Source organism: Hylobates moloch, unplaced genomic scaffold, assembly GCF_009828535.3.
Source record: "Hylobates moloch isolate HMO894 unplaced genomic scaffold, HMol_V3 SCAFFOLD_8, whole genome shotgun sequence".
NCBI lineage: Eukaryota > Metazoa > Chordata > Mammalia > Primates > Hylobatidae > Hylobates > Hylobates moloch.
This window is the reverse complement of record NW_026652283.1, coordinates 108,971,193-108,998,221: the sequence shown is the minus strand read 5'-3', so window position 1 is coordinate 108,998,221 and position 27,029 is coordinate 108,971,193. Positions and strand designations below refer to the sequence as shown.

General features: G+C 39.7%; 1 long non-coding RNA gene and 1 other non-coding gene across 2 annotated transcripts in view; one reads left to right on the top strand and one right to left on the bottom strand.

Annotated features, from left to right (window-relative positions):
- The window catches only part of LOC131384134 (uncharacterized), an 82,545-nt gene extending 61,826 nt beyond the window's left edge, over nucleotides 1–20,719 (top strand). Inside the window, exon 4 of the long non-coding RNA XR_009214693.1 lies at nucleotides 20,673–20,719. This is a non-coding gene — a long non-coding RNA (uncharacterized LOC131384134). The remainder of the gene's footprint in view (nucleotides 1–20,672) is intronic.
- A 3,907-nt stretch (nucleotides 20,720–24,626) lies between these two features.
- Nucleotides 24,627–24,732, bottom strand: LOC116473919 (U6 spliceosomal RNA). Its single transcript, XR_004249482.1, has one exon. It is a non-coding gene; the product is annotated as a U6 spliceosomal RNA (small nuclear RNA).
- Between the last annotated feature and the right edge of the window lie 2,297 nt (nucleotides 24,733–27,029).

Genomic DNA, 27,029 nt, shown 5'->3' with positions numbered 1-27,029 from the left:
ACATACGGCATTTCATTTACTGTTTTTGCCTTAATTGGTTTAGGATAATGGCCTCCAGCTGCATAATTGTTGCTACAAAGGACATAATTTTCTTCTTTTTTATGGTTGTGTAGTATTCCTTGGTGGATATGTATTACATTTTCTTTATCCAATCCACCAATGATGGGCACCTAGGCTGATTCCATGTCTTTGCTATTGTGAGTAGTGCTGCAAGAAACATGTGTACGTGTCTTTTTTTGTAGAAGGATTTATTTTGCTTTGGGTATATAGCTAATAATGGCATCACTGGTTTGAATTGTAGTCCTGTTTTAAGTTTTCTGAGAAATCTCCAAACTGCTTTACGCAACGGCTGAACTCATATACATTCCCACCAACATTTTATGTGCATTCTCTTTTCTCTGCAGCCTTGCCAGTATCTGTCGTTTTTTGACTCTTTAATAATAGCCATTCTAACTGGTATGAGATGGTATCTTATTGTGATTTTGATTTGCATTTCTCTGATAATTGGTGATGTGGAGAATTTTTCATACTTTCTTTTGGCTGCTTGTATGTCTTCTTTTGAGAAGTGTTTATTCAAGTCCTTTGTCTATTTTAAAATAGGGTTATTTATTTTTTGCTTGTTGATTTATTTAAATTCCTTGTAGATTCTGGATTTTCGACCTTTGCTGGATGCATAGTTTGCAAATAATTTTCCCATTCTGTAGATTGTTTTTTTACTCTGTTGACAGTTTCTTTTGCTGTGTAAAAGCTCTTTAATTAGTTCTCACTTGTCAATTTTCGGTTTTTGTTGCAATTGCTTTTGAGGATATGCTCATAAATTCTTTGTCAAAGCTGATGTCAAGAATGGTGTTTCCCAGGTGTATGAGTCTGTTCTCATGCTGCTAATAAAGACATACCTGAGACTGAGTAATTTATAAAGGAAAAAGGTTTAATTGACTCAGTTCAGTATGGCTGGGGATGTCTCAGGAAACTTACAATCATGGTGGAAGGAGAAGCAAACACATCCTTCTTCACGTGGTAGCAGCAAGGAAAATTAATGAGCAAAAGGGGGAAAAGCCCTTCATAAAACCATCAGATCTTGAGAGAACTCATTCAGTATCATGAGAACAGCAGCATGGGTGTAACCACCTCTGTGATTCAGTTACCTCCTGCCAGGTCTCTCCCATGACATGTGGAGATTATGGGAAATAAAATTCAAGATGAGATTTGGGTGGGGACACAGCCAAACCCATATTACTAGGTTTTTTTCTAGAATTTTTGTAGTTTGAGGTTTTGCACTTGACTCTTTAATCCATCTTTAGTTAATTTTTGTATATGGTGCAAGGTAGGGGTCCAGTTTCATTCTTCTGCATATGACTAGGCAGCTATCTCAGCACCATTTATTGAATAGGGAGTCCTTTTCCCATTGCTCACTTCTGTCAACTTATGTCAAAGATCATATGGCCATAATTGTGTGGCTTTGTTTCTTGATTCTCTATACTGTTCTATTGGTCTATGTGTCTGTTTTTGTATCCGTATCATGCTGTTTTGGTTACTGTAGCCTTATAGTATAGTTTGAACTGGGTAATGTGAACCTCTTGCTTTGTTCTTTTTACTTAGGATTGCTTTGGCTATATGGGCTCTTCATGATTCTATATGAATTTTAGAATAAAATTTTCTAATTCTACAAAAATAACATTAGTAGTTTGATAATAATAGTGTTGAATCTATAGATTGCTTTGGGCAGTATGGCTGTTTGTGTAAGTCTGTTTTTGCATTACTATACAGGAATACCTGAGATGGAGTAATTTATAAGGAAAAGAGGTTTACTTGGCTCATGGTTCTGCATGCTGTATAAGAAGCATGGTACCAATATTTGCTTTTGGTGAGGGCCTCAGGAAGCTTACAATTATGGCAAAAGGTAAATGGGGAGCAATGTAGTCACATAGTAAGAGCAAAGCAAGAGGTTGGGGAGAGGTGCCACACTCTTAAACAACCAGGTCTCACATGAACTACCAGAGTGAGAACTCACTCATAACCAAGGGGATGGTGCTAAGCCAATCTTGAGGGATTCACCTCCATTACCCAAACACCTCCTGCTAGGCCCCACCTCCAACATTGGGGATCACATTTCAACATAATTAGATTTGGAGGGTACAGACATCCAAATCATATCTTTTCACTTTGGCCATGAAATAAATGTCATGTTCTTCTCACAATGCAAAATAAAATCATCCTTTTTTTTTTTTTTTTTGTAACAGAGTCTTGCTCTGTCACCCAGGCTGGAGTGCAGTGGCACGATCTCAGCTCACCACAACTTCCGCCTCCTGGGTTCAAGCGATTCTCCTGCCTCGGCCTCCCAGGTAGCTGGGATTACAGGTGCCCGCCATCACCCGTAGCTAATTTTTGCATTTTTGTAGAGACGAGATTTCACCATGTTGTCCAGGCTGGTCTCGAACTCCTGACCTCAGGTGATCCACTTGCCTTGGCGTCCCAAAGTGCTGGGATTACAGACATGAGCCACTGCGCCTGGCCCAGTCATCCCCTCTTAATAATCCTCCAAAATCTTAACTTGTTCCAACATGAAGTTCAAAGTCTCATTTGGGACTCAAGTTATTTCCACCTATGAGCCTGTAAAATAAAAAACAAGTTATTTAACTTTCAAGATACAATGTTAGTACACATATTGGGTAAACATTCCTGTTCAAAACGGGAGAAATCAGCCAAAACAAAGAGGCTACAGGCCTCATGGCAGTCTGAAACCCAGCAGGCAGGCATTAAATCTTAAAGCTCCCAAATAATCCTTGACTCTGTGTTCCACATCCATGGCACACTGGTGCAAGGGGTGAGGTCTCAAGGCCTTTGGCAGCTCCACCCCTGTGGCTTTGAAGCATTCAGCCCCCATGGCTGTTGACACTGGTTGGAGTTGAGTGCCAGTGGTGTTTCTGGTACAGGGCACAAGTTGCTGGTAGATCGACTATTCACAGCTGTAGAGGGCAGTGGCCCCATTCCCACAGCTCCACTAGACAGTGTTCCAGTGGGACTCCAACCCCACATTTCCCCTTGCCATTGCCTTTGTAGAATTTCTCTATGTGGGCTTTGCCCCTATGATACATCCTGTGAAATATAGGGGGAAGCTGCCAAGTCTTCTTCACTCTTGCATTCTGTGTTCCTGCAGGCTTTAACATCACCTGGATGCCACCAAGCCTTACCACTTATGCCCTTTGGAGTGGTGGCCAGAGCTGTAGGTGGGCCGCTTTGTGCTGTGACTGCAGCAGGAGAGGCTGGGATGCAGGAAGCAGTATCCTGAAGCTGTGCAGGGCAATGAGGCCATGGACCTGACCCCCCAAATTATTCTTTCTTTCCAGGCCTCTGGGCCTGTGATGAGAGAGGCTGTCTCTAAGATCTCTGAAATACCTTTGAGGCCTTTTTCCCATTGTCTTGGATACTAGCATTTGACTCCCTTTTAGTCAGGCTAATCTCTTTAGCAAGTGGTTTCAATGCAGCCTGCTTGGATTCTTTCTTTACCACGGGACCAGGCTGCAAGTTTTCCAAATGTTTACATTCTGCTTCCCTTTTAAATATTAGTTCCAACTTCAAGTCTCTTATTTGTCCTCGTATCTAATTTAGGCTGTTAGAAGCAACCAAGTCATCTTTTGAATGCTTTGCTGCTTAGAGATGTCTTCTGCCAGATACCCTAGCTCATCAATCTTAAGTTCAAACTTCCATGGATTCCCAGGGCATGGACACAATGCAGCCAAGTTCTTTGCTAGGGTGTAACATGGGTAACGTTTGTTCCAGTTCCCAAAAGGTTTCTTATTTCCATCTGAGACCTCAACAACCTGGACTTTATGGTCCATATCTCTATCAGCATTTGGTCACAACCACTTAACAAGTTGCTAAGAAGTTCCAAAGTTTCCCTCATCTTCCTGTCTTCTTCTGAGATCTTCAAATGTTTCCAACTTCAGCCCATTACCCAGTCTGAAACTGCATCCACATCTTTGGGTATGTTCATAGCAATATCCCACTCCTTGTTACTAATTTTCTGTGTTAGTCCAATTTTGCCTTACTACAAAGGAATACCTGAGACTGGATTATAAACAAGGGAGGTTTAATTGGCTCACAGTTCTGATTGCTGTACAGGAAGTGTGGTGTCAGTATGTCCTTCTGGTGAGGGCCCCAGGAAGCTTACCACCATGGTAGAAGGTGAAAGGAGACCTTGTGCATTACATGGTAAGAGTAGGAGCAAGAGAGTGAGGCGGGGAGGTGCCACATTCTTTTAAATAACTAGATGTCATATGAACTAGCAGAATGAGAACTCACTCACCACCCAGAGGTTGGCACCAAGCCATTCATGAGGGATCAGCTCCCATGATCCAATACCTCCCATTAGGCCCCACCTTCAACACTGGGGATCACATTTCAACATGACATATGGAGGGAACACACGTCCAACCCATATCACCATTTTAATAATATTGATTCTTCCAATCTATGAACATGAAATGCTTGTCTACTTGTTTGTGTCATCTCTGATTTCTTTCAGCAGTGTTTTACAGTTCTCTTTGTAGAGATCTTTCACCTCTACGAGGATTCTAAAATAAAGGTATTTTAAAAGAAAGGTATTTTAATTTTTGTGGCCATTGTAAATGGGATTTTATTCTTAATCTGAATCTCAGCTTGAACATTATTGGTGTGTAGAAATGCTACCTCTTTTTGTACACTGATTTTATATCTTGAAACTTTCCTAACATTATTTATCAGTTCAAGGAGCCTTTTGGCATAGTCTTTAGGGTTTTCTAGGTATAGAGTCATATATTCACTAAAGAGAGATAGTTTGACTTCTTCTTTCCCTATTTGGAAGCCTTTTATTTTTTTCTCTTGTCTCATTGTTCTGGCTTAGACATCCAGTAATATTTTGAATAGAAATCATGGGAGTGGGCATCCTTGTCTTGTTCCAGTTCTCAAGGGTAATGCTTCCAGCTTTTTCCCCTTCAGTATGATGTTGGCTGTGGGTTCGTCATAGATAGCGCTTATTATTTTGAGGTATGTTCCTTCGGTACCTAGTTTGTTGGGGGTTTTTATCATGAAGGCATGTTGAATTTTATTGAAAGCTTTCTCTGCATCAATTGAGATGATCATATGGTTATTGTTTTTAATTCTGCTTATCTGGTGAATCACATTTATTGATTTGCACATGCTAAACCAACCTTGCATCCCAGGGAAAAAGCCTACTTGATTGTGGTGAATTATCTTTTTGATGTGCTGCTGGATTTGGTTTGTTAGTATTTTGCTGAAGATTTTTGCATCAATGTTCATCAGGATATTGGTCTGTAGTTTTGTTTGTTGTTGTTGTTCTGTCTTTTTCATGTTTTGGTATCAGGGTAGTGCTGGCTTCATAGAATGAGTTAGAGAGGAGTCTCTCCTCCTTGATGTATCTGAATAGTTTCAGTAGGATTAGTAAGAGCTCATCTCTGTATATCTAATATAATCCAACTGTGAGTCCACTGGTCTTGGGCTTTTCTTGGTTGGTAGGTTTTTTATGACTGATTCAATTTAAGAACTTAATATTGGTCTGTTTAGGGTTTCAATTTCTTCTTAATTCAATCTTAAGAGGTTGTGTGTCTTCAGGAACTTACTCATTTTCTCTATATTTTCTAGTGTGTGTGCCTAGGGGTATTCATAATAGTCTCTGAGGATCTTTTGTATTTCTGTGGGATTAATTATAATGTCACTATTGCCATTTCTGATCATGTTCATCCACATCTTCTCTCTTTTGTTCTTTGTTAATCAGTAGTCTATCCATCCTGTTTATCCTTTCAAAGAGTCAACTTTTGGTTTTGTTGATTCTTTGTATGGACTTTTGGGTCTCAATTCTATTCAGTTCTACTCCAATTTTCATGATCTATTTTCTTCTGCTAGCTTTGAGTTTATTATTATTATTATACTTTAAGTTCTGGGGTACATGTGTAGATCGTGCAGGTTTGTTACAGAGGTATGCACGTGCCATGGTGGTTTGCTGCATCCATCAACCCCCCTCATCTACATTAGGTATTTCTCTTAGTGCTATCCTTCCCCTAGCCCTCTAACCCCTGACAGGCCCTGGTGTGTGATGTACCCCTCCCTGTATACATGTGTTCTCATTGTTCAACTCCCACTTATGAGTGAGAATATGCAGTGTCTGGTTTTCTGTTCATGTTAGTTTGCTGAGAATGATGGTTTCCAGCTTCTTCCATGTCTCTGCAAAGGACATGAATGCATCCTTTGTTATGGCTGCATAGTATTCCATGGTGTATATGTGCCACATTTTCTTAATCCAGTCTATCATTGATGGGCATTTGGGTTGGTTCCAAGTCTTTGATATTGCAAACAGTGTGGAAAGAAACGTACACATGCATGTGTTTTTATAGTAGAATGATTTATAATCCTTTGGGTGTATACCCAGTAATGGGATTGGTGGGTCAAAAGGTATTTCTAGTTCTAGATCCTTGAGGAATTGACACATTGTCTTCCACAATGGTTGAACTAATTTACACTTCCACCAACAGTGTAAAAGCATTCCTATTTTTCCACATCCTCTCCAGCATCTGTTGTTTCCTGACTTTTTAATGATCACCATTCTAACTAGTGTGAGATAGTATCTCATCGTGGTTTTGATTTGCATTTCTCTAATTATCAGTGATCATGAACTTTTTTTCATATGTTTGTTGGCTGCATAAATGTCTTCTTTTGAGAAGTGTCTGTTCATATCCTTTGCCCAGTTTTTGATAGGGTTGTTTTTTTTCTTGTAAATTTGTTTATATTCTTTGTAGATTCTGGATATTAGCCCTTTGTCAGATGGATAGATTGTAAAAATTTTCTCTCATTCTGTAGGTTGCCTGTTCACTCTGATGATAGTTTCTTTTGCTGTACAGAAGCTCTTTAGTTTAATTAGATCCCATTTGTCAATTTTGGCTTTTGTTGTCATTGCTTTTGGTATTTTAGTCATGAAGTCTTTGCCCATGCCTACGTCCTGAATGTTATTGCCTAGGTTTTCTTCTGGGGTTTTTATGGTTTAGGTGTTATGTTTAAGTCTTTAATCCATCTTGAGTTAATTTTTGTTTCAGGTGTAAGGAAAGGATCCAGTTTCAGCTTTCTGCATATGGCTAGCCAGTTTTCCCAACATCATTTATTGAATAGGGAGTCCTTTCCCCATTGCTTGTTTTTGTCAGGTTTGTTAAAGATCAGATGGTTATAGATGTGTTGCATTATTTCCGAGGCCTCTGTTCTGATGCATTGGTCTATATATCTGTTTTGGTACCAGTACCATGCTATTTTAGTTACTGTAGCCTTGTAGTATAGTTTGAAGTCAGGTAGCATGATGCCTCCAGCTTTGTTCTTTTTGCTTAGGATTGTCTTGGCTATGTGGGCTCTTTTTTGGTTCCATATGAAATTTAAAGTAGTTTTTTCCAATTCTGTGAAGAAAGTCAATAGTAGCTTGATGGGGATAGCATTGAATCTATAAATTACTTTGGGCAATATGGCCATTTTCACAATATTGATTCTTCCTATCCATGAGCATGGAATGTTTTTCCATTTGTTTGCATCCTCTCTGATTTCCTTGAGCAGTGGTTTGTAGTTCTCCTTGAAGAGGTCCTTCACATCCCTTGTAAGTTGTATTCCTAGGTATTTTATTCTCTTTGTAGCAGTTGTGAATGGGAGTTCACTCATGATTTGGCTCTCTGTTTGTCTGTTATTGGTTTATAGGAATGCTTGTGATTTTTGCATACTGGTGTTGTATCCTGAGTCTTTGCTGAAGTTGCCTATCAACTTGAGATTTGGGACTGAGACGATAGGATTTTCTGATATACAATCATGTCATCTGCAAACAGAGACAATTTGACTTACTCGCTTGCTATTTGAATACACTGTATTTCTTTTTCTTTCCTGATTGCCCTGGCCAGAACTTCCAATACTATGTTGAATAGGAGTGGTGAGAGAGGGCATCCTTGTCTTATGCTGGTTTTCAAAGGGAATGCTTCCAATTTTTGCACATTCAGTATGATATTGGCTGTAGGTTTGTCATAAATAGCTCTTATTGAGGTACATTCCATCAATACCTAGTTTAATGAGTTTTTAGCATGAAGGGGTGTTGACTTTTATCAAAGGCCTTTTCTGCATCTATTGAGACAATAATGTGGTTTTTGTTGTTGGTTCTGTTTATGTGATGGATTACATTTATTGATTTGCGTATGTTGAACCAGTCTTGCATCCCAGGGATGAAGCCGACTTGATCGTGGTGGATAAGGCTTTTTATGTGCTGCTGGATTTGGTTTGCCGGTATTTTATGGAGGATTTTTGCATCGACGTTCATCAGGGCTATTGGCCTGAAATTTCCTCTTTTTGTTGTGTCTCTACCAGGTTTTGATTTCAGGATGATGCTAGCCTATCAGGGAACCTGCCCCAATAGTCACGTAGGTTCTTTTCTATTTTTCCTAAGCGTTGGCTGGCTTGAGAAATAAAGGAACAGAGTACAAAAGAGGAAATTTCAAAGCTGGGCGTCCGGGGGAGACATCACATGTCGGTAGGTTCCGTGATGCCCTCCACGCCGGAAAACCAACAAGTTTTTATTAGGGACTTTTGAAAGGGAAGGGAGTGTGCGAATAGGTGTGGGTCACAGACATCAAGTACTTCACAAGGTAATGGAATATCACAAGGCAAATGGAGGCAGGGCGAGATCACAGGACCACAGGACCAGGGAGAAATTAAAATTGCTAATGAAATTTCAGGCACCATTGTCGTTGATAACATCTTATCAGGAGACAAGGTTTTGAGAGCAATCGGTCTGACCAAAATTTATTAGGCGGGAATTTCCTCTTCCTAATAAGCCTGGGAGCGCTATGGGAGACTGGGGTCTATTTCACCCCTACAGCCTCGACCATAGAAGATGGCCACGCCCAGGGGGGCCAGTTCAGAGACCCACTCCCAGGCGTGTATTCTCTTTCCCAGGGATGTTCCTTGCTGAGAAAAAGAATTCAGCACTATTTCTCCCATTTGCTTTTGAAAGTAGAGAAATATGGCTCTGTTCTGCCTGGCTCACAGGTGGTCAGAGTTTAAGGTTATCTCTCTTGTTTCCTAAACATTTTTGTTATCTGTTCTTTTTTCAAGGTGCCCAGATTTGATATTGTTCAAACACACATGCTCTACCATTTGTGCAATTAATGCAATTATCACAGGGTCCTGAGGTGACATACATCCTCTCAGCTGACAGGATGGAGATTACAGTAAAGACAGGCATAGGAAATCACAAGGGTATTGACTGGGGAAGTGATAAGTGTCCGTGAAATCTTCACAATTTATGTTTAGAGATTGCAGTAAAGACAGGCATAAGAAATTATGAAAATATTAATTTGGGGAACTAATAAATGTCCATGAAATCTTCACAATCCACATTCTTCTGCCATGGCTTCAGCCAGTACCCCCGTTTGGGGTCCCTGACTTCCCGCAACACTAGCCTCATTAAATGAGTTAGGGAGGAGTCCCTCTTTGTCTATTATTTGGACTAGTTTCAGAAGGAATGGTACCAGCTCCTTTTTATACCTCTGGTAGAATTCAGCTGTGAATCTATCTGGTCCTGGACTTTTTTTGGTTGGTAGGCTATCAATTGCTGCCTCAATTTCCGAACTTGTTATCAGTCAATTCAGGGATTCAACTTCTTCCTGGTTTAGTCTTGGGAGGGTGTATGTGTCCAGGAATTTATCCATTTCTTCTAGATTTTCTAGTTTACTTGTGTAGAGGTGTTTATAGTATTATCTGATGGTAGTTTGTATTTCTTTGGGATCGGTGGTTATATCCTCTTTATCATTTTTTATTGCATCCATTTGATTCTTCTCTCTTTTCTTCTTTATTAGTCTGGCTAGCAGTCTATCCATTTTGTTGATCTTTTCAAAAAACCAACTCCTGGATTCACTGATTTTTTGAAGGGTTTTTTATGTCTCTATCTCCTTCAGTTCTGCTCTGATTTTAGTTATTTCTTGTCTTCTGCTAGCTTTTGAATTTGTTTGCTCTTGCTTCTCTAGTTCTCTTAATTGTGATGTTAGGGTGTTGATTTTAGATCTTTCCTGCTTTCTCTTGTGGGCATTTAGTGCTATAAATTTCCCTCTACACACTGCTTTAAATGTGTCCCAGAGATTCTGGTACATTGTGTCTTTGTTCTCACTGGCTTCAAAGAACATCTTTATTTCTACCTTCATTTCTATTTACCCAGTAGTCATTCAGGAGCAGGTTGTTCAGTTTCCATGTAGTTGTGTGGTTTTGAGTGAGTTTCTTTTGAGTTCTAATTTGATTGCACTGTGGTCTGAGAGACTGTTTGTCATAATTTCTATTCTTTTGCATTTCCTGAGGAGTGTTTTATTTCTGATTATGTGGCCAATTTTAGAATAAGTACAATGTGGTGATAAGAAAATGTATATTCTGTTGATTTGGGGTAGAGATGTCTATTAGGTCTGCTTGATCCAAAGCTGAGTTCAAGTCCTGGATATCCTTGTTAATTTTCTGTCTCGTTGATCTGTCTAATATTGACATTGGGGTGTTAAAGTCTCCCACTATTACCGTGTGGGACTCTAAGTCTCTTTGTAGGTCTCTAAGAACTTTCTTTATGAATCTGGGTGCTCCTGTATTGGGTGCATATATATTTACAGTAGTTAGCTCTTCTTGTTGAATTGATTCCTTTACCATTGTGTAATGCCCTTCTTTGTCTTTTTTGATCTTTGTTGGTTTAAAGTCTGTTTTATCAGAGACTCGAATTGCCACCCCTGTTTTTTTTTTTTTTTGCTTTCCGTTTGCTTGGTAGATCTTCCTCCATCCCTTTATTTTAACCTATGTGTTTCTTTGCATGTGAAATGGGTCTCCTGAATGCAGCACATTGCTGGGTGTTGACTCTTTATCCAGTTTGCCAGTCTGTGTCTTTTAATCCAATTTGCCAGTCTGTGTCTTTTAATTGGGGCATTTAGCCTGTTTACTTTTAAGGTTAATATTGTTATGTGTGAATTTGATCCTGCAATTATGATGTAAGATGATTATTTTGCCCATTTGTTGATGCAGTTTCTTCATAGTGTAGATGGTGTTTACAATTTGGTATATTTTTGCAGTGGCTTGTACCAGTTGTTCATTTCCATGTTTAGTGCTTCCTTCAGGAGCTCTTGTAAGGCAGGCTTGGTGGTGACAAAATCTCTCAGCATTTGCTTGTCTGTAAACTATTTTATTTCTCCTTCACTTATGAAGCTTAATTTGACTGGATATGAGGTTCTGGTTTGAAAATTCTTTTGTTTAAAATGTTGAATATTGGCCCCAACTCTCTTCTAGCTTGTAGGGTTTCTGCAGAGGGATCTGCTGTTAGTCTGATTGGCTTCCTTTTGTGGGTAACCTGACCTTTATCTGTTGCTGTCCTTAACAATTTTTCCTTCGTTTCAACCTTGGTGAATCTGATGATTATGTGTCTTGGGGTTGCTCTTCTCGAAGAGTATCTTTGTAGTGTGTTCTGTATTTCCTAAATTTGAATGTTGGCCTGTCTTGCTAGGGTGGGGAAGTTCTCCTGGATAATATACTGAAGAGAATGGAACTAACTTGGTTCCATTCTCCCAGTCACTTTCAGGTACACCAATCAAATGTAGGTTTTATCTTTTCACAGAGTCCCATATTTCTTGGAGGCTTTCTTTGTTCCTTTTCATTCTTTTTCCTCTAATCTTGTCTTCATGCTTTATTTCATTAAGTAGATCTTCAATCTGTGATATCCTTTCTTCCGCTTGATCGATTCAGCTATGATACTTATGTATGCTTCACCAAGTTCTCATGCTGTGCTTTTCAGCTCCATCAGGTCATTTATGTTCGTCTCTAAACTCGTTATTCTAGTTAGCAGTTCGTCTAATCTTTTTTCAAGGTTCTTAGCTTCCTTGCTTTGGGTTAGAACATGCTCCTTTAGCTTGGAGGAGTTTGTTATTATCCACCTTCTGAAGCCTACTTCTGTCAATTCATCAAACTCATTCTCTGTCCTGTTTGATTCCCTTGCTGGCGAGAAGTTGTGATCCTTTGGAGGAGAAGAGGCGTTCTGGTTTTTGGAATTTTCAGCCTTTTTGTGCTGGTTTCTCTCCATCTTCATGGATTTATCTACCTTTGGTCTTTGAAGTCAGAGACCTTTGGATGGGGTCTTTGAGTGAATGTTCTTTATGCTGATGTTGATGCTATTCCTTTCTGCTTGTTAGTTTTCCTTCTAACAGTGAGATCCCTCTGCTACAGGTCTGCTGGAGTTTGCTGGAGATCCACTGTAGACCCTATTTGCCTGGGTATCACCAGCCGAGGCTGCATAACAGTAAAGATTGCCATCTGCTCTTTCCTCTGGAAGCTTCACCCCAGAGGGGCACCCACCAGATGCCAGCCAGAGCTCTCCTGTATGAGATGTCTGTCAGCCCCTACTGGGAGGTGTCTCTCCCAATCAGGATACATGGTGGTCAGGGACCCACTTGAGGAGGCATTCTGACCCTTAGCAGAGCTCAAATGCTGTGCTGGGAGATCTGCTGCTCTCTTCAGAGCTGCCAGGCAGGGATGTTTAAGTCTGCTGAAGCTGTGCCCACAACTGCCCCTTGCTCCAGGTGCTCTGGCCCATGGAGGTGGGGGTTTTATCTATAAATCCCTGACTGGGGCTACTGCATTCTTTTTCAGAGATGTCCTGCCCTGACAAGAAGGAATCTAGCGAGGCAGTCTGGCCTCAGCACCTTGCTGAGCTGAGGAGGACTCTGCCCAGTTCAAACTTCCCGGGACTCTGTTTACATTGTGAGGGTAAAGCTGCCTACTCAAGCCTCAGCAATGGCGGATGCTTCTCCCACCACCAAGCTCTAGCGTTCCAGGTCAAGCTCAGACTGCTGTGGTTGTAGTGAGAATTTCAAGCCAGTGGATCTTAGCTTGTTGGGCTCTGTGGGGGTGGTACCCACCAAGCCAGAGCTACTTGGCTCCTTGGTTTCAGCCCCCTCTCCAGGGGAGTAAAGGGTTCTGTCTCACTGGCATTCCAGGTGCCACTGGGGTATGAAAAAAAAACTCCTGTGGCTAGCTGGGTGTCTACCTAAATGGTTGCCCAGTTTTGTGCTGGACACCCATGGCCCTGGTGGCCTACGCATTGGAGGGAATCTCCTGGTCTATGGGCTGCGAAGACCATGGGAAAAGTGCAGTATCTGGGCCAGAGTGCACAGTACAGTCCCTAATGGCTTCCTTTGGCTAGGAGGGGGAGTTCCCCGACCCCTTGCACGTCCCAGGTGAGGCGATGCCCCACCCTGCTTTGGCTCGCCCTCCTTGGGCTGCACCCACTGTCCAACCAGTCCCAGTGAGATGAACTGGGTACCTCAGTTGGAAATGCAGAAGTCACCTGCCTTCTGCATTGATCTCACTGGGAGCTGCAGACTGGAGTTGTTTTCTATTTGGCCATCTTGCCAGCCACTTTGTTCCTGGGGTTTTTATTGTTGTCATTTTTTAGTTCTTGTAGGTGTGATGTTAAAGCACTTAACAAAGATCTTCCTAACTTCCTTGAGCACTATAAACTTTCCTCTTAACACTGCTTTTGCTGCATCCCATAGATTTTGGTATGTTATGTCTGTGTTTTCATTTTTTTGCTTTCTGCCTTAATTTTGTTGTTTCCACAAAAGTCATTCAGGAGCAGTTTCTTTAATTTCCATATAATTGTGTGATTTTGGGAGATCTTCTTGCTATTGATTTCCATATACCATTTTTATTCCACTTTTTGCTGAGAATATGGTTGGTGTGATTTCTTTGTCTTTTTTTTTTTTTGCATTTTCTGAGACTGGCTCTATGACTGAGCATAATGATCAATCTTGGAGGATATTTCTTGTGCAGATGAGAAGAATGTGTATTCTGTGGTTAATGGGTGGAGTAATCTGTGGATGTCTATTAGGTCCCATTGGTTCAGTGTCGAATTTAAGTTCAGAATTCTTTTCTAGTTTTCTCCCTTTATGATCTAATGCTTTCAGTGGGGTGTTGAAGTCTCCCACTAATATTGTGTTGCTAACTAAGTCTTTTCATAGGTCTAGAAGTACCTGTCTTACGAATCCTGGTGCTCCAATATTGGGGGCATATATATTTAGGGTAGTTAAGTCTTCTTGTTGAATTGAACCCTTTATTATAATTTAATGCCCTTCTTTGTTTCTTTTTTTCCCTGTTGTTGGTTTAAAGTCTTGTTTATCTAATATAAGAATAGCAAACCTTGCTCTTTTTTTGTCTTCTATTTGCATGATAGATCTTCAACCCTTTACTTTGAGTCTATGAGTGTCATTACATGTGAGATGGGTCTTTTGAAGACAGCAGACAGATGGGCCTTTTTATTTTTTAATCCAACTTAAAATGCCTTTTAAATGCGGCAACAATTTACATTCAAGATTGATATTGATGTATGAGGTTCTGATCCTATTGTAAAGTTTTTAGGTGGTTGCTTTGTAGTTTCTTTCCTGTAGTTGCTTTATAGAGTCTGGGCTATGCATAATACCTAAGTCTGTTTTTGTGGTAATAGGTATTATTCTTTCATTTCCACATTTAGAACTCTCTTGAGAGTACTTGTGAGGTTGGTCTAGTGCTAGTGAATTCCCTTAATGACTGCTTGTTTAAAAAATATTTTATTTTTCCTTTGCTTATTAAGCTAGGTTTGGCAGGATATGACATTCTTGGTTGGAATTTCTTTTCTTTAGGAATGCTGTAAATAGGCCTCCTGTTTCTTCTGGCTTGTAAGGTTTCTGCCAGGAAGTTTGCTGTTAGCCTGATAGGGTTCCCTTTGTACATGATCTGACCTTTTTCTCAGCTGCCTTTTAAGATTTTTTTCTTTAGCGTTGACTTTGGATAGTCTGATGACTGTATACCTTCATGATGTTCATTTTGTATAGTATCTCCCAGGTGTTCTTTCAATTTTTTTATATGTGAATGTTTACCTTTCTAGGAAGATTAGGGAAATTTTCTTTGGTTATTCTCTGAAATATGTTTTACAGGTTGTTTACTTTTTCTCTTTTTCTCTAGAAAAAGCCAATAATTCATAGGTTTGGTTGCTTTAGATAATCCTGTACCCCTTGAAGACTGTTCATTTTTAAAAATTCTTTTTAAATATTTTGTCTGACTGGGTTAGTTCAAAAGACCAGTCTTCAAGTTTTGAAATTCATTTTTCTGCTTGATTTAGTCTATTGATAAAGCTTTTAATTGTATTTTGAAATTCCTTGAGTTTTTCTGTGGCAGAAGCTCTGATTAATTTCTTTTTATGTTGTTCATCTCTTCCTTCATTTCCTGGGTTGCTTTATAAGTTTCTTTGTCTTGGCTGGGCTCAGTTGCTCAAACCTGTAATCCCAGCACTTTGGGAGGCCAAGGTGCATTGCTTGAGCTCAGAAGTTTGAGACCAGCCTGGGCAACATGGCGAAACCTCATGTCTATAAAAAAAATACAAAAATTAGCTGGATGTGGTGGTGGATGCCTGTGGTCTCAGCTATTCGGGAGGCTGAGGTGGGAGGATTGTTTGGGCCCAGTAGGTTTAGGCTGCAGTGAGCCAAGATCATGCCACTGCACTCCAGCATAGGTGACAGAGTAGTGAGACCTTGTATCCAAAAAAAAAATAAAAAAAAAAAAGAAGTTTCTTTGTGTTAATTTTCAACTTCATCTTGGATTTCATTTAGCTTCCTTGCAATCCATGCTTTGAATTTTTTTGTCAGTAATTTCTGAGTTTCCATTTTGATTATCGACCATTGCTGGGTAGCTAGTGTGATCCTCTGTCAGTATTGCAACATTCAGATTTCTCATACCAGGATTCCTCTTCTGGTTCCTTCTCATCTGGAGACACTGGTACTTCCAATTTTTGTAATTATTTTTGTGTGGATAGGATTTTTTTCTTTCTCTCTTTCCTTATCATATTATTTAGTTTTTTTTCCCCCCTTTCCCCCACTCCCTAAGGATTGTGATTATAGAGAATGTTGGGTAGAGTCTTTTGGCTTTGTTTCTATAGCCCTATGCACCCCTGTCAGCACCTTTTTATATTGGGCTGTATTTTTGACCTACAGGTCAGTAGGTGGTGCTTATGGGTAAAAATGAAATGAGGCCAATGTGGATGGGTATATACCTCATCCTTGTTTACTAGGTGAGGCTCTCTGTTGCCTCAGGCAGTAGGCTGATCCATGCAGTAGACAGTGGTGTGAGCTCCTTGCTCAGCACCATAGTGGGACACCAAGATGGGTAAGGCTGAATGAGGCAGGGCCATGTGCAAGTTACCCAGTGGCAGGCACAAGGACCAGCACCAAGGAGGGGGTCCGGTGAGCAGCCACCAAATGCCCTAATCTGGCAATTTTTTATTTCAATTGGTAACAAATGTGGTTTTCTAAAATTTTGAAGCATTATTTATGCTTTAAGTAATGCTTACATAAGAAAATGCTTAAATGGAAAATTAGAAAATATAACAAGGTTTAAATTCCTTAATACATAGGTAGCTCTTAAATATCAATAAGAAAAATGTACAAATTCTTATAGAAATGTGGTGAAGGAAACTAATAAGACATTTACAACTTCTTGACTTTATTACAGAAATAAAATTAGATAAATATACAGTAAGGTCCAAAGACAATCATTATAGCATTGTCTATGATAGTGAAATATTTGAATCAATCTGAAGATCTGTAAATAGAACATTACTTAAATATATTTGGGAATAGGTGTATAAATGAAATAATATGCAGCCTTATGCAAACCTAGATTTATTTTGGGGTATGCAGTTACTCAGGCTTCTAGTAAGTTTGTTTATAACTCCACAGTTTGGAAGCTTTTAGTCCCAGGGTTAACAAGCCAAGGGAACATGGGCCGTGAATAGTCAAGTATGAGGAATTCCTAGCCCTAAGTAATCTGCCTTATACCATTGGGAGGAAGATTGTAATTAAATGCTTGTCAGTTGATGTGTTGCCAGTGACCAAAAAGTTTACTAAATTATAATGTTATTCCTTGAACTTGACTGACATGGTTTTCTTGGCCTCATAGTTTCATTGACTAAGCCAAGGTAACCTTGTTCAGTAGATTGGCCCTCTTGCCTGAGGATATTAGTAATTTAAATTGAATAAGTGGTAAAATTGTGGAAAATTACATTCTGAGGTTGTCTCTTGGTTGACAGTGGGCTGGTAAAACCACTTTAAAGGCATACATCTCTTTAGCAGTGCTTGCATGCATGCCAGGGAAAAGAAAACTGCACATTAGGATGATGAATGTTGGCATACTTTCAAACTCAAGCTATTCATAATTTAGGAATTAATGTGTATACTGTTGCTTGGCATCTTTCAGAAATGTTCAAAGCTTCACTTTTTTATTTTATTTTATTATATTTTATTTTATTTGAGACAGAGTCTTGCTTCTCACTCTGTTGCTAGACTGGAATGCAGTGGCGCGATCTCGGCTCACTGCAACCTCCGCATCCTGGGTTCAAGTGATTCTCCTGCCTCAGCCTCCCAAGTAGCTGGGACTACAGGCACGCACCACCATGCCCAGCTAATTTTTGTATTTTTAGTAGAGATGGGGTTTCACCATGTTAGCCAGGATTATCTCAATCTCTTGACCTCGTGATCCGCCTGCCTCAGCCTCCCAAAGTGCTGGGATTACAGGCGTGAGCTACCGTGCCCAGCCAAAGCTTCACTTTTTAAGAACCAGTATCAGTGTGTTTGTATAAATTATTGTGTGACTAGCAGATCCTATTAAGTTAGTAGATTACCAACAGAAAAAAAAAAGAAAACTCAAAGATTATGTTTGAAGCAATGTAATAGAGTTTTGCAAATAAGATGGTGGGGAAATCTCCCTTCAATTCAATACGATTGCTTTTGGCTGTCTTTGTTGTCAGTATATACATTTTTCTGTAAAGACATTAAAAATATTAAATATAAATATATTCAATTATTTGGAAATATTGTGTGAAAAATCTGGCTTTGAGGTCTTAGGATTCTATTTCCCTAATTTTAATGCCACAACCTGTAGAATCAATAGATCACAAGGGAAATAAGTCTGGGCATTCATCCATCAATGTAAACCATTTCAGTATAATTTACTAAGAAATCGTTCTCAGACATGATCAACAAATGGTGCAGACGTTTCAGCTCTCCAAGATAAAAGAGTGAGATTTTGATTACAGAAAGTCAGAAACAGAAAGAAAAGTAGAAATTTAAAATAAAAAGAAAAATCAGACTATGGAAACTAAAAAACAGAGGTAAGTATGCCATATATATTTGTAGCTAGATCTTTTTCTTCTCTTGTTAAGTGGTAGGAAGAGAGTGACCAAGGGTGTGTGCAGGGTGGTGAAAGGATCCACCAGGGCAAATAGAGTGAGCAGAAAATACATCTTACAGGGGGACCTTACCTTTAAGAACTCAGGCAAACTACTTATTCAAGTTTCAGTAACATGTTACCTAGTATATCTTGTGTGTCTCTCATATTCTCATATGAAGAAAGCTGGTATTTGGGAGCTGGCCAGAAAATGGAATTTTTTTTTTCCTTTCATTTCTTAGCTTTTCCAGGTTTTCTGGAATTTTAATTAAGATTCCAGATATCTCAGCCATAATTTTCAGACAGCTTTTGTTAACAATATCAATCCATATGTTTATTTCAGTGTAATCAAGCCTGTTTCTTTAAAAAAAAAAATGCCTGTTTATACTCAGTGCTTATGTTCTGTAAAACATAGACGTGATCAATAATCATGAGAAAATATTTTAATTTTTAATGTCACTGGCTCGACTGAATAATAGAAAAGTTATCTAATTGTCTAATAATAGAAAAGTTACCTAATTGTTGTAATTATTCCCAAAAAGGTTCTCCCACACCCCCATCTTCCCTGATGTTTTTATTCCATTGAATTCTCTAGAATGCATGCTAGTTATTTCTGTTTTAAATTTTGATTTGGTAATTTTTTGGTATTGTAATAGATTCCAACTAGCAAAGTACATAGCATTTTGTGACTTTTACATTGATCTTTTATCTTAACATAGTTTATTTTCATAATTTTATGTAAAAATCATTTAAAAAATAATTATCTATATGTGCTTAAACATTTTAAGTGGACAATTGATGTATAGAACAAAACAGATGGCATATTTTTACAGGGAAAGTTGTGTGCCTCATATGTTTTAAATTCTGTAAGGTCCAACAGGCTAAAATCATCAAAATTACACTTAAATAATAAAAATTACACTCAAATATAGATGCATTTTTAAAGGTGTGATTGATTGCAATTTTAGGTAAAGACCAAATGCTATTTTTAAAAAATTTCCTCTATGAAGGGCTTTATAATATGCTTATTTGAAGTATTATTCAACTGTGGTCAAAACAAGAAAAATATAAATCAGGCTTTTTTAAAGTGTATGACACTGCAGCAGCAATGAACAGAATTCTAGAAAAGTGACAGTTGACAAATTGTTGTCACAGAGTTTCAGGGATATCTGTGAGCAGGCAAGTTATGGGCAGAATTAAAAACATGCAGTGGATGTTTCCGTACAATTGTATTGCTGAATATTGTAGAGTCAAACACATTTCCTAGTATACTTTTACTTTGTTATTCTCCTCTCTTCAATATACAAAATCATTTGAATGCAGTGTAGATGCTATAAGAAGGCCTTTAAACCAGATATTGCTATAACAGTGTCTAAGGGTGAAAGGAATTTGAATTCCCTCATTCTTTTTATATGTTTAATGATGCTAACCAGGGAAAGACCTATGCATCTTGACCTTCCTCAAGCTAAGTTTATCCTGAATCTGTGATGGCTCGTAATTTCTCAAAAGCTCCCACAATCTATATGGCTCCAGTTTTAGTGGAAAATTCCCAAATCTTAGAATAATTTCATTTAAACAGTCTTTCAACTATTTATTATACTGGCCATCACTATATATCTTAAGATCTTACATGGAAATGTTATTTTCAGTATAATCACCTTGGAAGATTGTATATTCATGTTAGTGTTGCAAAAATAATTTTTGGATTTGTGTGTGTGTGTGTATGTGTAATTATCTTTTGTGTAGATTCAGGAATGGAAAATTTTTATTCTGAGGATAGATCCTTTTGTTACTTCCTTTTCATGTATAACTTTTCCTCTGACATGAATTTTAAATGTCTGCAGAATATTCTGTTGTATAGTCATGCCCATATTTAGGCAGTTTATAATTTTCTGATAAACATCCCAGTTTTGATATCAACAGGAGGCAGATAAATTCGAGTCAGACAGGGGCAGGTCCCTGGCAAGACCCCACCTTCGAGCCAAAAAGTCTGAAACCTGTGGCCCAAAGTGAGAACTTCCATTCCTGTGTGCCTGCTCTCTCCTGATTTGTTCTTTCTGAATAATTTTTTTTTTTACCAATGGAATGTTGCCTTTTCCAAAAATTCCTATGTCCTGCCCCACCCACATCCTGTGCCTATAAAGACCCCAAACTCAGCAGGCAGAGAGGAGAAGTGGCTTGATATCAGGGAGAAGCAGCTAGACGTTGGGGAGAGGTGACTTTGGCTTCAGAGATGGTGGCTGGATGAGGCAACTTGACTTCAGAAGAGAAAGGCATAGAGGCAGTTTGACTTCAGGGGAGAGCAGCCTTTCCTTCCTGTCTCCTTTCCAGCTCTCCTCTCCACTGACAGCTGCTTTACTCACTCAAAATTCTCCACATTCACTGTCTTTCAGTTCATCCACGTGACTTCATTCCTCTTGGGCGCTGGACAAGAATTCAGGACACACCAGGTATGGGTACCTGTTATCATGCTGGCCCTTTGCCCTCACTGCCAGAGGGCAGCTGCCTCACACAACAAGGGAAAGGGCTCACTGAACTGATAACACACTGTTGTCTGCAGATAGCTGAGCTAAGAGAGCATTGTAACATGCCCTCTGGGGCTTTGGGGTCACAGGCACCCCCAAGCAGATGCTGCTGTGGAGACTCCATGGAGTTCGCTCCTTTGCTAAAGCAGCTGGGTCCTGCACTCGCTCATGTGTGTGCTCCTTCCTGCAAGGGGTGGAGCACAGCAGACCCAAGTGAGTGGAGTTTGCTCCTACCAACACCAAAGTGGCTGGTCTGTTCCTGCACTCATTCGCTCACATGGTCCCTCCTGCGAGGGAGGCTGAGTAAACGAGGCGCCCCTGTTGCAAGTCCCATGAAGGGGTCAAGAAAATATCCTGCATCAGTTTGATGATTATTGACCACTTCTCTGTATCTTATGATAGAATTCTAAAAGTGAGATTATTGATCAAAAGGCTATGAAAAAATATGAAGTTTCCAGACATTGCTTTAGAGTATTTTAATAAGGACCTAGTTCAATTTGAATCACAAAGACTGTTTGGATTCCAACAGATAGGGGTGGGCAGGAATTGGAAGATTAAAATATTTTTACACTTCCACTTAGAGATTAGGTGAGGTTGTAGCCATTCACTTATCTATTAAACAGAGTCATTGTTTATGTTTCCTTATTATCATAGAATAACTATTTTTCTCCTAGTTGATGTGTGTGATTTACCTAATTTGTTCTTCTTTTTTTATTATTATACTTTAAGTTCTGGGATACATGTGCAGAATGTGCAGATTTGTTGTACAGGTATACCTGTGCCATGGTGGTTTGCTGCACACATGAACCGTCATCTACATTAGGTATTTCTCCTGATGCTATCCCTCCCCTAAGCCCCCACCCCCGGTCAGGCCCCGGTGTGTGATGTTCCCTTCCCTGAGTCCATGTGTTCTCATTGTTCAACTCCCACTTAGGAGTGAGAACATGTGGTGTTTGGTTTTCTGTTCCTGTGTTAGTTTGCTGAGAATGATGGTTTCCAGCTTCATCCATGTCCCTGCAAAGGACATGAACTCATCCTTTTTAATGGCTGCATAATATTCCATAGTGTATACGTGCCACATTTTCTTAATCCAGTCTATCATTGGTGGGCATTTGGGTTGGTTCCAAGTCTTTGATATTGTGAATAGTGTGTCAAGAAACATACGTGTGCATGCGTCTTTATAGTAGAATGATTTATAATCCCTTGGGTATATACCCAGTAATGGGATTGCTGGGTCAAATGGTATTTCTAGTTCTACGTCCTTGAGGAATCGCCACAGTGTCTTCCACAATGGTTGAACTAATTTACCCTCCCACCAACAGTGTAAAAGCATTTCTATTTTTCCACATCCTCTCCAACATCTGTCGTTTCCTGACTTTGTAATGATTGCCATTCTAACTAGCGTGAGATGGTATCTCATTGTGGTTTTGATTTGCATTTCTCTAATGACCAGTGATGATGAGCTTTTTTTCATGTTTGTTGGCCGTATAACTGTCTTTTTTTGAGAAGTGTCTGTTCATATCCTTTGCCCACTTTTTCATGGGGTTGTTTGTTTTTCTTGTTAATTTGTTTATGTTCTTTGTAGATTCTGGATATTAGCCCTTTGTCAGATGGACAGATTGTAAAAATTTTCTCTCATTCTGTAGGTTGCCTGTTCTCTCTGGTGGTAGTTTCTTTTGCTGTACAGAAGCTCCTTAGTTTAATTATATCTCATTTGCCTAGTTTGGCTTTTGTTGCCATTGCTTTTGGTGTTTTAGTCATGAAGTCTTTACCCATGCCTATGTCCTGAATGGTATTGCCTACATTATCTTCTAGGATTTTTATGGTTTTAGGTGTTACATTTAAATATTTAATCCATCTTAAGTTAATTTTTGTTTAAAGTGTAAGGAAGGGGTCTAGTTTCAGTTTTCTGTATATGGCTAGCCAGTTTCCCAACACCACTTATTAAACAGGAAATCCTTTTCCCCATTGCTTGTTTTTGTCAGGTGTGTCAAAGATCAGATGGTTGTAGATGTGTGGTGTTATTTCTGAGGCCTCTGTTCTGTTCCGTTGGTCTATATATCTGTTTTGGTACCAGTACCATGCTGTTTTAGTTACTATAGCTTTGTAGTATAGTTTGAAGTCAGGTAGCATGATACCTCCAGCTTTGCTCTTTTTGCTTAGGATTGTCTTGGATATATGGGCTCTTTTTTTTTTGTTTCATATGAAATTTAAAGTAGTTTTTTTCTAATTCTGTGAAGAGAGTTAGTCGTAGCTTGATGGGGATAGCAGTGAATCTATACATTACTTTGGGCAATATGGCCATTTTCACAATATTGATTCTTCCTGTCCATGAGCATGGAATGTTTTTCCATTTGTGTCCTCTCTGATTTCCTTGAGCAGTGGTTTGTAGTTCTCCTTGAAGAGGTCCTTCACATCCCTTGTAAGTTGTATTCCTAGGTATTTTATTCTCTTTGTAGCAATTGTGAATGGGAGTTCACTCATGATTTGGCTCTCTGTTTGTCTGTTATTGGTGTATAGGAATGCTTATGATTTTTGCACGTTGATTTTGTATCCTGAGACTTTGCTGAAGTTGCTTATCAACTTAAGGAGATTTTGGGCTTAGATGATAGGATTTTCTAATATACAATCATGTCATCTGCAAACAGAGACAATTTGACTTACTCGCTTGCTATTTGAATACACTGTATTTCTTTTTCTTTCCTGATTGCCCTGGCCAGAACTTCCAATACTATGTTGAATAGGAGTGGAGAGAGAGGGCATCCTTGTCTTGTGCCGGTTTTCAAAGGGAATGCTTCCAGCTTTTGCCCATTCAGTATGATATTGGCTGTAGGTTTGTCATAAATAGCTCTTAATATTTTGAGACACATTCCGTCAATGCCTAGTTTAATGAGAATTTTTAGCGTGAAGGGTATTGAGTTTTATCAAAGGCCTTTTCTGTATCTATTGAAATAACAATGTGGTTTTCGTCATTGGTTGTGTTTATGTGATGGATTACATTTATTGATTTGCATGTGATGAACCAGTCTTGTATCCCAGGGATGAAGCCAACTTGATCATGGTGGATCAGGTTTTTGGTGTGCTGCTGGATTCGCTCTGCCAGTATTTTATGGAGGATTTTTGAATCGATGTTCGTCAGGGATATTGGCCTGAAACTTTCCTTTTTGTTATGTCTCTGTCAGATTTTGGTATCAGGCTGATGCTGGCCTCATAAAATGTGTTAGGGAGGAGTCTTTGGATAGTTTTAGAAGGAAAGATACCAGTTCTTCTTTGTACCTCTGGTAGAATTTGGCTGTGAATCCATCTGGTCCTGGGCTTTTTTTGGTTGGTATGCTATTACTGCTTCAATTTCAGAACTTGTTATTGGTCTATTCAGGGATTCAACTTCTTCCTGGTTTAATCTTGGGAGGGTGTATTTGTCCAGGAATTTATCCATTTCCTCTAGATTTTCTAGTTTGTTTGTGGAGAGGTGTTTATAGTATTCTCTGATGGTAGCTTGTATTTCTGTGGGATCAGTGGTGATATCCCCTTTATCATTTTTTATTGTGTTTATTGTTTTCTTCTCTCTTTTCTTTGTTAGTCTGGCTAGTGGTCTATTTTGTTGATCTTTTCACAAAACCAGTTATTGATTTTTTAAAGGGTTTTTTATGTCTCTATCTCCTTCAGTTCTGCTCTGATCTTACTTCTTGTCTTCTGTTAGCTTTTGAATTTGTTTGCTCTTGCTTCTCTAGTTCTTTTAATTGTGATATTAGGATGTCAATTTAAGATCTTTCCTGCTTTCTCCTGTGGGCATATAGTGCTATGAATTTCCCTCTAAACACTTAGAATATGGAATACTTCACGAATTTGTGTATCTTCCTTGTGCAGGGGCCATGTTAATCTTCTCTGTATCGTTACAATTTTAGTATATGCACTGCTGAGCAAGCACCTTATTTGTTCTTCTTATCATAGAGGATCCAACATATACCTTTGTGATATTATCAGTATGTAGATGGTAGTTGAAACTACATATATATAAATGACATGATCTGGAAGAATGTGTGGTGGAGAAAGAAAGAGTTGAAAATGGAACCCTGGAGAATAACAATGTTTAAGGTTCAGGCCTTTAAAGAAGTCTTTTTCCTGCAGATTGGGAAAGAGTAGCTAACCAAGTGAGAGATAACTCCAGGAAAATCCAACATTTCAACTGTGATGGAGATATCAGGGATGTCAAATGCATCAGAAAGGTCTAGGAAGATAAGAATGGAAAAGTGCTATGTTTATCAACACAATTGTTCTATTCCTTTTGAAATGTAAAGCTTGCTGGGCTTCTGGGTCAGGTGGGGACTTGGAGAACTTTTGTGTCTAGCTAAAGGATTGTAAATGCACCAACCAGCGCTCTGTGTCTAGCTAAAGAATTGTAAACACACGAATCAGCACTGTGTAAAAACGAACCAATCAGCAGTCTGTAAAATGGACCAATCAGCACTCTGTAAAATGGAGCAATCAGCGCTCTGTAAAATGGACCAATCAGCACTCTGTAAAATGGAGCAATCAGCAGGATGTGGGCGGGGCCAAATAAGAGAATAAAAGCTGGCCACCTGAGCCAGCAGCGGCAACCTGCTCAGGTCCCATTCCATGCTGTGGAAGCTTTTCTCTTTGGCTCTTCACAATAAATCTTGCTGCTGCTCACTCTTTGAGGCGGCACTATGTTTAAGAGCTATAACACTCACTGCAAAGATCTGCGGCTTCACTCCTGAAGTCAGCGAGACCGTGAACCCACCAGGAGGAACAAACAACTCTGGACGCACCAGCTTTAAGAGCTCACTGTGAAGGTCTGCGGCTTCACTCCTGAAGTCAGCAAGACCACGAACCCACTGGGAGGAACAAACAACTCTGGACGTGCCACCTTTAAGAGCTGTAACATTCACTGCGAAGGTCTGTGGCTTCACTCCTGAAGTCCGCGAGACCACGAACCCACCAGAAGGAAGAAACTCCGGACACATCTGAACATCTGAAGGAATAAACTCCGGACACACCATCTTTAAGAACTGTAACACTGACCATGAGAGTCAGCGGCTTCATTCTTGAAGTCAGCAAGACCAAGAACCCACTGGAAGGAGCCAAATCTGGACACATTTTGGCGACCACAAAGGACTATCACCTATCGCCAAGTGGTGAGTACCATCAGACCCCTTTTGCTTGCTATTCTGTCCTATTTTTCCTTATAATTTGGTGGCTAAATATTGGGCACCTGATGGCCAGTTAAACGTGAGTAGCGCAGCTACCGGACTAAAGACACAGGTGTCAGGCTTTCTGGGAAAGGGTGCTTTAACAATCCCCGACTCTTTGGAATTTTGAGCATTGGTTTGCCTGGAATCAGCTTCCGCTTTTCCTGTACTTCTGGGCTGAGCCGAGGGTTGGCAGAGAGGAAAGCCATTCAGCTCCGGGGTCCTGACAACAAGTTGTTGGTTGACCCTGCAGGCATGAGCGGAACTCTCAAAGTTACGTGGCCCAAGCGAGACTCACCCGTGTGTCCTATTTATCCTGACCCTTGCCTCCTGGGTCCTAATGCTTGTCAGACAAACTTCCTCTGGCCTCTCTTCTCCGAGGCTAGTCTTGCTTCTAAAAACCACTCCCTGTCTCTGGTGCTTTTCTAGTTACTCCTATAAGAATGATTTCTAGTATAAACTCTGGACTCTAGTCCCTTCTTTAGGCACCCGGGCTCACCAATCAGAAAGACCTAATTTTTGTCCAAAGTCCTATTGTAGGGGGGACTATCTGGAATTTTAGGATCCCTCCTCATACAAGCAAGCCTAATATAAGCTATTCCTGAAGCTAGGATATGGGGAGCCTCAGAAATTGTATCCTTCCTATTCATATAAGTGATGACAAAAGGCATCACTCTTCCAACTCTGGAGATCCCATCCTTCCCTCAGGGTATGGCCCTCCACTTCATTTTTGGAGCATAACATCTCTATAAGACGGGTAAAGTCCCAATACTAACGAGAATTCTTAGGACTCTAACAGGTTTTCGAGAATGCATTAGTAAGGGCCACTAAATCCGATTTTTCTCAGTCCTCTTTGTGGTCTAGGAGGACAGGCAAGGGTGCAGGTTTTCAAGAATGCGTCAGTAAGAGCCACTAAATCCGACATTCCTTGGTCCTCCTTGTGGTCTAGGAAGAAAACTAGTGTTTCTGCTACTGCATCAGTGAGTGCAACTATTCTGATCAGCAGGGTCCAGGG